The sequence below is a fragment of the Myripristis murdjan genome, chromosome 21 (assembly GCF_902150065.1).
Source record: "Myripristis murdjan chromosome 21, fMyrMur1.1, whole genome shotgun sequence".
Lineage (NCBI taxonomy): Eukaryota > Metazoa > Chordata > Actinopteri > Holocentriformes > Holocentridae > Myripristis > Myripristis murdjan.
The window spans coordinates 11181492-11195321 of NC_044000.1; the positions used below are offsets into that span (position 1 = coordinate 11181492).

Below are 13830 nucleotides of genomic sequence, written 5' to 3' on the forward strand. Positions count from 1 at the left end.
TACTCAGTTGCTCAACAGATGCAGATTTGAGGAAAGCAGACACTGATGTGTGGACATGACTATCTTCACTGCCTTTCAAATACAAATGGGTTGGCAGAGGCATTTAAAATTGCAGGACCAACATATTGCAGGACACGTGTTCTGTTTTGTCATGCTCGTGTTGCAGTGCCAGTATTGCTCTGTATCATCAAAATGTTAGCCAGGCACATACACACACACACACACACACACACACACACACACACACACACACTCACTCACACACATACACATCCCTAGTGTCTATTTCCATCAAGTGGTGGGACACATTCAAGATGGCCGACCTTAATTTGACTCCAGTAATATAGGTTTATAATGGGGCATATAACTCCCACAAACTGTTTCACTCAGATATGTAATTATGCACAGGATAGCTGTTCAAGTCCGTAAGGCCTCAGGCCAGAGTGAAAAGTTATATGTGTTGTCCTCATTAAAAATCACCTCACCTCTTTTACCACCGTGTGATAAAGAGGGCAATTCTACCACGAGTCAATGCGTCGTCTTTCATGCCAGTCGTAGCTCTGTGGGCAAAAGCTGTGTCAGGTAGATTGCCCGCGGACCGTAACCACTCTAGTTCCAGTGCAGGAAATATTACCTCAGTAATCTGCAGCAAGAGGCATTTCAGCAGGAAATGGCTCCCCGCACTGGGTTGTATATATGGCAGGGGTTGAGCCGATCTCGTAATTCAGTGCGCTCGTTGGCACTTTTCATCCTCTGTCTGCTGGGGCTGGATACTGGCTAAACGACAGTGAAAGCCACAGTGGCACTTCCACTAGTGCTTTACGACTGGCAGAGACCCTGGGGCACTATGACTGAAGTGCTAAGCGTGAACATGGCTGCCAATCATTCTATATTAATCTCCCCATGATCAGGAGAGACAGACGACATGGGGTGAGGAGGAGGTGGGAGCAGGTTGGCGGACCCAGCTGGAACCCAGGCAGCAGATATGACGTGTGTAGGCTTGGAAGCGGTGTTTCACTCATAACACACACACACACACACACACACACACACACACACACAACCAGCTGCCGCCTACACACATAGAAGGACATGCTGAAGGTCAGTGGTCTACAACCTCCTCTGTACTGTGCCATAATTTGGTGAGATATAATGATTCAAAGCACAGTATATGAATTTATGCATTGCTTTGAGCAATGAAAACCAATTTACTGATTACTAAGTAAAAACAAGAGCTGCCAGTCAAAGGTCAAACCAGTATTGAGATGGTGAACTATAGAGCCCCCCTGGGGTCACACAGTAAAAAAAAAAAATCCACATGCAAATCCATGCTTTCAGTTTAAAAAAAAAATGTATGCTCAGATTCATAAACCCTCCAATTATGAATCTGTGCCCTTTGCACACTGTGACCCCAGGGGTTCTCTGTGGGCAGTGGATTGAATGAAAAGAGGAATTTACAGACATTGGAGCAATGTATTATTAACATGAAGCTTTATAACTTTCGCATGAAAATATATCCTTAAATCTAGATAAATTGCTACATGTTGTTGATGCTACAGCATATTACAGTCTGAATCCTAAAAAAGTGATCAAATTTGATCACATACATTGAAAATCCAAAGGATTCTTAATCTCAGGGTACCTTTTACAAATCTGAGGGTATGGATTTGTAATTTGACAAAACAGCTTATTAATTTAAGAGCACAGTTCACAAATCTGAGGGTACAGATTCATAATGTGGGGTTACAGTTTATATGCCTATGCATGCAGATTTGCAGGTGAATTTCTTTCTCTCTTTTTTTTTTTGCCAAGTAATTGCAGGTGGACACCACAATGATCTACTGACGGTCACAGAAATGGTCATAAATATTCTGTTCAGTCCCATACTTGCTACTCGCACACTACTTCATATTGTAAATGAAAAAAGTAAATGAAAAGCAAAGGTTGTTGATGCTGCGTCATGCTAGAGGGTACACGACTTCCTCGTTGTAAAAACTACATTAGTCATGCATGTGCTTGCTCTACCGTATTGTCTTCTCTCTCTCTCTTTCTCTCACAAACACATGGACAGAGACAGATAAGCACATATTTTCTATCAAACCTGATGCCAGCTGAAAATCCATCTAAATTTACCATTTTGTGACAAATTGCAAATCGATAATATTATGTCTACATGTAAACCTGAATCAAGTCAGTGGGGTTGTTTCTGCCTCTGGTTTGATATTATATTGGCCAACATATGCTGCAGCCTTGGATTGCATTTCAAGTGTCACATCAAATTGAGATTTCCACAGTTTTTAAAGTGATGCCTACTCTTGAAAATGACAGTAACACAGAAATGCCATGGTGCTTCAAGAAAACTAGTGGCATACAGCTATTCACTGATGACGCACCTCAGACACTTATTTTTTAATACTTACAAATCCTTGTGTATACTTGTAGGCATATGAAATGAGAAATAAAAGTATTTTGGAATGAAACCACTCCCCCTTTGAAAATGAATTAGTGGCTGAAACCAAACGTCAGGTGCCTTATTTCTTGATACTGGCATTTCCCCAGTCAGTAAATGGGTCCAAGTTAAGAATCAGTCCCAATCGGTACCTGTCCTAACCTGCATTATTCCACTATGGATCCAGAGTGAGCACATTCTTCTACCTCCATCCAGTGTGTTACATTGTGCACCTGCCATGTTAAGTACCCACTCAGTTGATGGTGAAGCAAATTACACTAAAAATTGCTCAGTGTAGAACTGCTGGTGGCAGCCATTATGATGTGCAAATTTGCATATCATCATGCATACACATGTATGGTTAAATAACAAATTTATCAACATGCTACCACAGGGCTCTCAATGCCCCAGGCATTTACCCTACATGCCATGTTGGTAACCCAGTCATGATCTGCGCTTCCATTTTTAGAGGCAGATAACAGAACTGATTGTGGTGCATTCTGGGAGGCTACCCAAGTACATTTTTTGCACAAGGTCAGCAGCAAAACAAGATTTGATGTTCTTTCCACCCCAACAGCCAAACAGATGTGTGCTTCTCATGTTTTGCAGAAAGGCAATTAAGCCATCTTTCACCATCACAACTCTCTACTGATAGACTATCAACAACCACTTGTAAAACTGTGTAATATGCCTTTACATGTAACACAAGAGTGAACCGTGTGTGTGTGTGTGTATGCGTTTTATGATCAGAGTATAGATATCAATGTAGACGAAAAACCCCTCAGCCAAAAAGAAGCCACCTTGGTCACGGAAAACATGTTTCAGACTTGTGTGTGGTTACTAACCTCTATTAGCACCTTCTTTGAAAACGTTGTGAGGGAAAAAACTTAACTTACCAACACATGCAATCCATTCTTGAAAAACTGTCAAGGTTATAATGAGAAGAAATTAAACGAACAGGCATGTGTCTAGTGTGGTTGTTAATGAAAACTGCACTTCTTGTCAGCAACTCTAGGCAGGAACTTTAAATTATTAGATGTTTTAAAACATAACAGGTAGGAGCGTGACTTGTGCACACAAAATCATCAATTTGAATGACTGTTGTGTCAAATAAAAAAAGAGGAACAAAACACACCAGTTAGTCAGGTTCCCATGACTGAGTAATTTCCTTGCAGCTAAATGAGCCATCACATGGTTTTTTTGGTAAATATTTACAGACTTAGAACAGAACAGAATAGAACAGAATATATTTTTACAGAGACCTTTCAAGTTGCCAGTTTTTTGTTTTTTGAATTATAATTTTATTGTTCACTTCTGTATAAATAATCTTCTACACAGAAGCTGCTCTCCTCTTAGGTTGGTGCTAGGCCGTATAATGTCACAAAATGATTCATATCCTCTGCTCCCTTAGCAATGGAGTATCTCAGCTCTTGTCCCACTATAATTAGGCCGAGTTGTCATGACTGGCAGAGCACAGAAACGAGGTGAAGAAAGACGAGGTAGCGTGAGGAAGTTCTTTTAAATAGTGACAAATGCTTAAGTCAGTGGGGCGTACATTGTCACGGCTACCTTACATAGATCTCGTCTGTCATATGACACACACCCGTGGCGGAAAAACACTCCGCAACCTCCCTTGGTGGTCTCCACGGTGCACTGCTCAGATAGCGTAGACGAGCGGGTGGCTCCATTTGGGGTGGCGCGAGGAGTACGTAAGAGGCGTTGGTGAATCAAAATCACGCTCACACACTGGCCTTTTGTGCGTTGACGTAGCCTGACGGGGAAGTTTTTTTTTTGGTACCGAGCGGAGAGGAGATGCACACGGCACTCGAGTGAGGTAACTATATAAAAAAAACCTCATTTGTTTTCATTCACTCCCACAACATGGACCCGGGTAGCGTTTACAACAACATGCAGATGTTATTAGTCCCCATTCTGAGCCTTTAAAGCGGAATTACAATTTACTGCTTTGCTTTGTAGCCTAACAGCTAATTTCCTGTGAATCATCGGCTAGCTAACGTTAGCTGTTTGGAATATTGCCGAGCAGACCGGAGCTCTTGATGTTTTCTGGCTAACGTTAGCCTTAGCGTTAGCTCGGCCGAAAGGGGCGAGTTTCAGAAAACAAAAGGCTGGCTTAGTGTGTACTTGTAGCCGGGCTAACTTGGCGTATTTCGGCGTGGGTACTAACGAAGGTCGGCTGGTTATCTCGCCGTTGTTTAAAAAGCTGCAGTTTGTAGGGGCGTTTCAATGACGAAGGAACATTAGATTGGCAAGTTAGCCTACTGTGACATTCTGCGCACCACGTGCACCGCACATCGGACGAATTGCAGCGGACAGCAGCGCTCGTTTAACTTGGCTCATTAGTCGGCCTTAATAACATAGTGTGATCTGTGTGAAGCCTGGACTTGGTACTTCACTCAGCCATGTATGAAATAAGGCACCATAGTGTTGAATTTTCCCCCGTAATCAAACCAGGGGTGGGCGGAACAGGAACAGCTTGCTTTACAGTGGAGCTCACTCCTCTGTTGTGGCAGCGTTTTTAAGCTTTATATATTATATATGGGTACCGAACCATAAAGCGTTTGCTTTGACGTGACAGTTCAAACTCCATATGCGTAAACACCATTCAGAGCCAGCACGACTTATAAAACTGTGTGCATAGTGCTTTAACTGCAGATGTGGGGTGGCTCCAGCTGTTAGTGATATTTATTAGCCTACTTGCAATACATAATATTATTCTTACAAGTATTATCAGGTTTATATGCTACTCATATCTTTGATAAATGGTTATATAACGTAGAATGTGGGGAGTATTTAGTTTGTGGTCTGCGATCACGCTTCAATTCTGAGGGAATTAAATTAATAGCTACCATCAGTGCTCTCACCAAGACACCTCAGTAGAAGTCAATTTTCTTGTCATCCTTTGTTTTGTATGAGGGCTACTTTGATACTCTGGAGTGTGCTGTAATTAGATAAACTGGTAACCTGTTAAAGAGCAGCTTCTACTTGTGTATTGATCATACTTGGCACTAGTAACTGTTATAGTGGGTGCAGCAGCTGCAGGGTTTTCAGGCCCTGCCTTCTTCTCAAAGAGCTTCTATAGCTTTTTCATGCTATTTATGTTGACCTAAAATGCTCCATGGCTTTATTTTTGTCTGTCAAGGCCATGCTTACTTAATTCTGTTAATTCTGTACTCAACATGCAAACATTTCCTAAATTTTAACTTGTCAGTAAGCTAATTTGCACAGCTTCATCTCTCATTTATCAAAGGTGATTTGTATACCTTTTTTTTTTTTTTTTTTTTTTTTTTTTTAAACACAGGACTGGGCTTCACAAATGCATGTAAAAAGACATCAAAGCTTTTACTGGCACTTATGGAGCTACAAAGATTGTAATACCCAGGTAATTTGGGGACACCTGGCCCTGGTAGTTTTTCAGTAGTAGCTGCTGCTCCTCTGTTTTTTCTTTGTTTTGAGATTGCGGTGCAAGTACTTGATTGCCAGTGGGAACTTTGGGTTGATGTCTCATTACCTGGGGCTCAATCAGAGGGTAGTCTTTCATTGAGTAGCACAGGGTGAGCACAAAGGATATGGAAGGCTTGGCTGTTCACTGAGTCCAAGGCCAATGTCAGTGAATCCTGTCGACGAAGGACATGTCAACAGCTCTGAGCTGCAGTTCATGAGCAAGTGCAGATAACAGTGAGCTGCTGATTAAAGTGCTGTTAGATAAGGGGCAGTTATTTTCATTGTTACTGACAGGTTCATAAGACTTTTTTTTATTTTTTATTTATTTATTTTTTTTAAATCCATTTCACCATGTTATGGTTATATTACCTGATGTGTACTCATGAATGTCCAGAGCTGTTGATAGAAGCAAACTATTTGAGTTGCTTACCTAAACAGGAAAACATGTAAAAAACTTTCCATGGAGGCAACTTTGGATAGTCAAATGCGCAACACTTTTTTTTTTTTTTTTTTTTTTGGTTTATTCGTGAATCATATTCATGTAGAACAGGAATTTATCTGGAAAGGTAGTTCAAGTACATCTTGCATCATCTTTCTTAAGCAATTACAACACTGAGTTGAGAAATCAAGGTTTGCAACATATTTAATATCACTAACAATAATAAAAATAATACCATACTTTTCTTTTAAATGACTTAACTGTTTGTGATAAAATAAAGCAGTTGTGTTTTGGGCAAACTTATGGGTTCATTCTCCTAATAAGTTTCAGAGAGGTCCTTCAGACAGATACTGAGTGAATAAAAAAGCTGGAACTTGATTAGGTGGAATGTCTTGGAGTCATGTTGCATTGCAATGAAATACTGTATGTGGTCCTAAAAACCTGTTGGTACAGGACAAGTATTAGTGTTATCTCATGTAAATGAGAAATTACCACCTGACGTCTGTGTTTCGTGTCATGTGTTTGCACAAAAATAGCAAAGTTTGAAAATTACTAGTCAGAGCCTTGATACGCATATGAGCGAGAATGAGGAAAGCTAAACATTGTTTCTCTGTACAGTTTGAAGTGGTACCTACCTAAAAAGAAATGTTTTCCACAGACATGATTGTCGATGAATAGAAATGTGTAGTAAACCAAAACAAACAATGTGATGTTCTTAAGTTAGGTAAGGAAATTACCAGAGCCCAAAGTGAAATCTTAAAATCACTTCCAAAGTTTGACCAACAGCCAAAAACAAAAATCCCTAAAGTGATCATTTTGCAAAGAGTGGAGAGAAGTCAGCAAAGATTAGCATCTAAGCTGTCAGCAAGTATTTGGGGTTTTTACTTGGTTAATGACTGTGACAGTTAAGCATTGAAATTCCAATCAGTCAATTTTTTTGTTGATTGACTGTTTGAATAATAAACTAATCATTTCAACACTTGGTATCACGTACATCAAGGAAGATGCTGGTATTGTCCTGAACTAATCAAAGTTTGTCAAGTTTGGCTGCTGATAGTTTTTAGTCACTTTTGAAGAAAGTACGTTTCAAATTACAATTTGCAAGTCTTTTAACAAAAACAAATATCAAGATATTATTCAAGTAACTTTTGTGAAATAAATGCATGAAAATACAGTTTCATGTGGACAGATACATACATGTATTGGTGTTGCAAATTACAGTGCACATCATAGTAAAGTCATGGAGAAAAATAACAGGCATGCAACTGTTCAGTTGAATTCAGTGACAAAGTAAGATTATGATTGTATTCCCAATAAAGCCAGGTTGTAATCCTTCAGAGTTCATCCTAAATAGTTGCGCAGTAAAGAATGTTGTATGACCACTCACATGATGCTTTGTGTATCATTTATGAAAGAAGGAAGTTTTAAAGAGAAAATATACTCTAAAAACAGAAAACATGTTATTCTCATTTTACAGCCCTGTACAGTGGATGGATTGTTATCATGTGGCAGTGTCCAACACAAGAAAGACAATGTTGTCCTTATTTAAGTCCCGGAGACATTTGAGAGTTCTTTGGCGATTTTACAATCACATTCGTAGCCTATAGATGTGAAAGCCAGCACACTTGTGCTATAAAACATGGATAAAGTTGATCTGTAATTTACTGTCATTGTAGAGGGTTAATCTGCCTCAGCAGCATCACAGATAAGAACCCTGACTTTCTGGTTTCTAGCTTAGCGAGAGGTAGCTGTTTGTGTTTCACAATATTGATGTAAGATAACAGGTAATTAGGTAATGTTGGTAATTTTAGAGTGATGTTTCCTTAAAGGGAGAACTAGAAAATATGCTCTTTTACTGTTTCCTGAAGTAAAAGCAGATCTGTTTTATGCCTTTTATATGTGTAGACATAGCTGCAATAAACACTCAATCATGTTAACATAACTGTGTTTTGAGTCCTGCAGTTCCTTAGTGGGCTATGGTTTGGGGAAGTGAACTTTTAAGATGCAGGAACAATCCTAATCTGAAACAGGATATTACTATGGCATAGCCCATGATTTCTTGAAATTTGTAGCAATGCATTACTTTTATTAGGAACATCAAAACGCTTAAGACCTAGAAAATGATGCCACCATAGTGGCAAATGCATAATTTTTTTTAGTTTTGTTTCATTTGTATTGTGTCTTCAAAACATTAGGATATTTAATTTGCTATGCACAAAAAATAGTATCATACAGTTCAATGCCAGTGCAGATTGTTCTTTCCTTAATCAATTACTCACCTCAAGGACCAGAACACAGACTAAAGCCCCATAATGATTGCAGCACAGCATTACAAGTGTAGCGCAGAGATATAATGTGGAGGTTTACATGAATGAGTTGTTAAAAATTCACAGCAGTCCATTAACAGTTTCTTTTTTAGTGTAATGTAGCAGTGTAGCATACCAATATGAAGTGTTCCAAGTGTAATTGTATGAATATGATGCTTGACAGTACTGAAAAAGAGCTACTTCGCCATCTCTGATCAAATGTTCAAAAAGAGTAGGTTGTGCTTCCTCTGTATTTCATGTGTTTGGTTCAGTACAGTGGACCCAACTTCCTTTTTCAGAGGATGTTGCACAATCCCTTGGTAATGTTTCATATTTCATTTGTATTGTGGTGTTGGTTGTGCTTGTTAAAAATCCACAGTAAGCTTACAGACTGGATATATAACCCAGGCCTTTGTATTCATCAGTTTACAAGCGGGCTTGCCACTTGTTTTTGGATTGCAGAAGGTTACAAAGAAAGTATGTGAACACAGGGAACACATGGTTTTAAAGGTCATGTCCTGGCTTTAAGTTCTAGCTGACTCTGGCTGTCAGCATGCAGCCCAGGTTTTCTTTTTTCTTTTTTTTTTCCCCTGCGATTTCACCAAGGTGCTCAGAATACAGGTATGTGGGCATTATATCCAGACAACCAATTACATCAGATGTTATTTAATGCAAACATTGGGCCTCAAACAGTCATATGTTGAAACACTTTCTTGGCCCAATGTTTGTGTTAGGTGTTTCAGTTTTGCTTTTGTATGTTGTTGTCTGTTGTGTCAGCTGTTGTGTCTTTCTAATGTAGGTCTCTTCCGAAAAAGAAGTTTGTAATATTATTAAAGGTTGAAAATGGACTTTGTGAATGATTCTTCTGCTGATCTAACATTTAACTGCACTGTTAGTCCCTCAGTGCTGGAGTTGGGACCCATTCAACATTTTGATTAAGAAGTCTGTGTTGAGCTGGATAGCCCTAGCTCCACACAGATGTGCTCCACTTGTAACAGCATTCCTACTGTCCTCTTCATAATGCTCTGTAAGATTATCCTCAAACACTGCATTTCCTCAGCTTTTGATGTGGTGCCTCATTAATCGATCCATTAAAATGACCATCAGGATTTAATGCACTGCCACACTATGCATGTACCTGACAAGGTGAGAGTGATAATTATTTCTAGCATTTATAGGCTCCATGATAAAAGCACAGACTGACTCTTTTATGACATTAGCCTTTTCAGGTCGATTACATCAATTGCCTTTTGATTAAAATCATATAAAAGTGCAGTACTCCACATAACTGACTGCAAATGTATAAATAGAGCTTAAAATGCAAACTAATGTATAAAACCTGTTTTTTTTCAATAAAAATTGAAGGCCTAGTACATATAAAATAAGTTGAATGACAACCTGACTCAACACAATTTAAAATTGAAATTCTAGTTTAGCATAGTGCCCTTACTTGACACAGCACAATAATGTAGATGTTGTAACATTTTTTGAAAACAAAGTCTTTAAATGATACACATCTACACAAGTAGTAATGACACAATTTCGCAAATATTAGCATCCCAATAGTCAGCTGTATGTTTATTTATTTATTTTATTATTATTATTATTATTTTATACACAGCTCTACTCTGAACAGAAGCACCCAAGTCCTTGCACAACCTCCACCCCGTTTCTCAGTAGTGAGTAGCCGGTGTGATGGTTGATTAACTCTGATCCCACAGCTTCCATACTGCTCACACACACACACACACACACACACACACACACACACACACACACACACACACACACACACCCTTCACCCTGCTTCCCCCTCCCCATACAAATTAATTAAGTCACTTGACTCAAAAGCCTCAAAACATTCAACCTGTTCCTTATATTAGTTCAGAAAAGCCTTTTTGCGTTAGAGGAGAGGATACTTTGAGCCCCTGTCTTCTGAGCCTTTCATCTAAATTCCGTCCCGAGTGGTAAGCATTGCTCTCTGTTGTTTTCCCAAGGTGTTGTTTCTTTGCCTTGTTCTTCTTAGCTGATAATTTTGTTTACTCGTCTGTGGGTTTAGCTTTGTGCTTCAGACCCGTTTTGTGCTACGGTGAACTGGCTTCGAGGGTACAGAGCAGAAGCCATGCACCTGCGTCTTGCCCTAGTGATCTTGTACTATTCTGGATTGCAGCCGCTTGATTCAGCTTGAGGAATTTAAGCCTATCCACAGCATCTTTCTTCAGTGAGCCTTTAGTCATTTAGCCAAGGGGCTAAATGACTATTTGGCTACAGCCTGGAAAGGTCTAACTTTAAGCTGTATTTGTTGTGGTCAGAGGCTCTGCTGGAATCAGTAAGGACCTCAGAGAAGTTGTGGCTTACTCACAGTGGCTCTTCTTTAGCCTACATGTGTCATGGTCACCAACAGACTAGGCATTTCATGTCACTGATGTAAGCAATTCATTGTCTGAAAGATGTACTGTTCTGTAGTTTGCCTCCCTGTACTTGTTTGCACATGATGTACTTTTGCAGATTTTAAGGCATGTGTTTCAGTACCAATATGTGCAAAGGATGTGTCTCTCAGATGCAAGGTTCCATCTTTGATGCAAAGGTTGTGATCCTCAAAGCTTTTGTGGGTACATAGCTGTCACTCTTAGCAGGTAGGATAACAAGTAAATGTTTGCAGTGCTGTAATTACACTACGGTTATATTAAAGACCACAATGTTAAGTGCAACAGGAGAAAACACATGCTGAAAATGGAAAATCTTACACATGAACATATGTTAGCTTGAACAACACCAAAGTGTGTGACTCTGTCATCTTCTGAGCTGTGCTATGTGAAGTTGCTGAGTGTTGTCCACTGTTAGTTCTGAAAAATGTTTTGAGAAGCAAGAAATTTTGCAGGACTTGGAAAGACCTTTTCTTGGTAATTAATTTGGTTTCTCATTCAGTCGTTTGTTGACAAGTGTGTTGAGTCATACTGAAACATGTGTTTCTTTGCCTACCAACTGTCTACTGAGTAAGCCTGATATAATGAGTGCTATCAGGCTAGCTGTTAAAAGATTAGGGACTCTACACTTGGCACTATGAACGTGCCAGGTAGTTAAGTCAGGAGATGTGTAGTAGACCTACACACAGCTTATGGCAGATTGCACTGAATTGCTACTTTTGATCAGAGGATTGCTAGTTTGATCAGTTAAAAAGACTACCTTGATCAGTGTTTTTTCAGTTTTGTAGCAGTAGTAGATGGTTAGTTTGCATTCCTGTCATTCATGATACGACAAAAGCACTATGCCTAAACACTTGCACCCAGATTTACTAAAGCCTTTAAATATGTGCAAAACTTTTTGCGTATGCTAAACCAATGACGTAACCTGATTGTTAAGAAGATTGCCTTGCACTAATGCTGACTTTGAACATTGAAAATGTTTCTGTATCCACTAATGTTTTTAGTAAATCTCTGTTGAGACGTATACGTCTTGGTGCTTTTTAAAGAATCTTGAGTGATGCAGTGATTTTACATTGGGTTTGGCAGGTGTGGTAGCTTTCCTGTTATGCTGCTGCACCAGTGCTGAATGAATGCCTAGGAAACACTGATTGGTAAGCTCAATCTTTTTCTCAGTCTATCCCGTGTTTCTTGCTGTCTCCATCTTGTTAGGGAGGTGTTCCATCTGTCTCTTAGCCGTCCACGGTCACACAGTGGATCATGGGTCCTCCTAGATTCCCACAGGCTATCTGGTGTCAGTTTGGTCCATGTGGCAGCAGAAAGCAGGCCTTCCTTGCTTGCCTCAGGCCCTAGTAAACCTCCATCCCAGCATATTTGTATTCATCTGGCTCAGTAACAATTTAATGCTTGTAGTTTAGACTACTCATATCCTACATACGCTTTGTCATTTAGCTCTTTGGTTCAACAGTATGTATCAAAAAGTGGAGGCTTAAGAGTTGTTTGTGTATCCATCACAGCCCTGGGAAACAGCCTTACTTATGGGATGATTTATCACATTTCTAGAGCTCATGAGCTTTTGCCTACTTGTGAAATCATCTTATGTACCTTTATCAAATACTCACAGTCCTTTGTCTTTGCAGTTGTAGTAATCCAATTTGCCCTGCTTAAAGTCTTTCATGTGAAGGAAAATGCTCACTCAAAATCACTCATGTGGAAGTGGCACAGGCCTTTACACTTAACTGGTCTGGCATTAGGTCATGCACCTTCTTGACTTTTGGTCAGTGCCATCCATGCAGAAATACAACAAATACAGACTCAGATTGCCCTGTATATGTAGGGTAAGCACTTTTCACAATTTAATTTTTTTTAAAGATTATGTCTTAATCTGTGTTTTATTTCAGTATTTATCGTGTCTGTAGCATAAAATCAACTTCAGAAGTTTATGATTATGATTGCTACACCAAATATATGCTGTTTGAATTTATGGCTTCAGAAACAGATTTAATGGTTCATTTGTTAACCCAGTCCTGCAGACCCTGACCAGTTACTGAGATAAGCGGGAATGGTATGGCCATGTGAGAATCACATGAAGTAGCTTAAGGGCCTTTCTTGTCTTGCGTTCAGAGATAAATGCCATAGAACTGAGTTTATAATCATGTTTTTATCTGTTTAACACCAACCATGGCTGGTTGGAAAAATAGTTATTTGTGAATGAGGTGTTACTAAATCACCTATGTTTGCACATAAAAGTCCCCCATGAAAGTTTTAGCTTTGTAAACAAAACCAGAGACATTCAGGTCAGCTGTGTGAACAAAAAGCCTTCTATAAATATAGAGACAAATATTGATTGTTGGATTTGTGCTAGATGTCATGGAATTTGATCAAAAGGTATCAAAAGGCACCGTACTTCCCTTGTCCACTATCCAGAAATTCACAGTCTGCTAAAACTTACCTGGTTTTCCACACTACACTGCTTCCCCTGCTAGTAGTTATGTAACAAAATGTTAAAGCCTTAACGTTATGCCAAGGTTTTTAGACTTTTATGTCTCTGAACATGCTTCAGCTACTGTCTGAGTGTAAGTCAGGCCGGGACACAGACACACACAATCTTTAACATGTTATTATTAGGGGTGTATGCAAAAATTCAGTGCCTGTTATGGTACCTGAAATGCTTTTCAATGCTTTTCAGTATTGGACCATGTTGGTTAACCACAAGCCACCTCCACACGCAGGTCACCTGTTGTTGTGAAA

General features: G+C 39.4%; 1 protein-coding gene across 4 annotated transcripts in view; it reads left to right on the plus strand.

The window, feature by feature from the left end:
- Nucleotides 1-4215: 4215 nt before the first annotated feature.
- The window catches only part of slc39a10 (solute carrier family 39 member 10), a 36536-nt gene continuing 26921 nt past the window's right edge, over nt 4216-13830 (plus strand). Inside the window, exon 1 of one of the 4 annotated variants that reach the window (XM_030080445.1) lies at nt 4216-4283. The gene's annotated coding sequence lies outside the window, so the exon portion shown is untranslated. Of the gene's footprint in view, nt 4284-9209; nt 9278-13830 lie in introns of those variants that run through there. The other 3 variants (XM_030080446.1, XM_030080448.1, XM_030080447.1) reach the window with 3 other exon arrangements.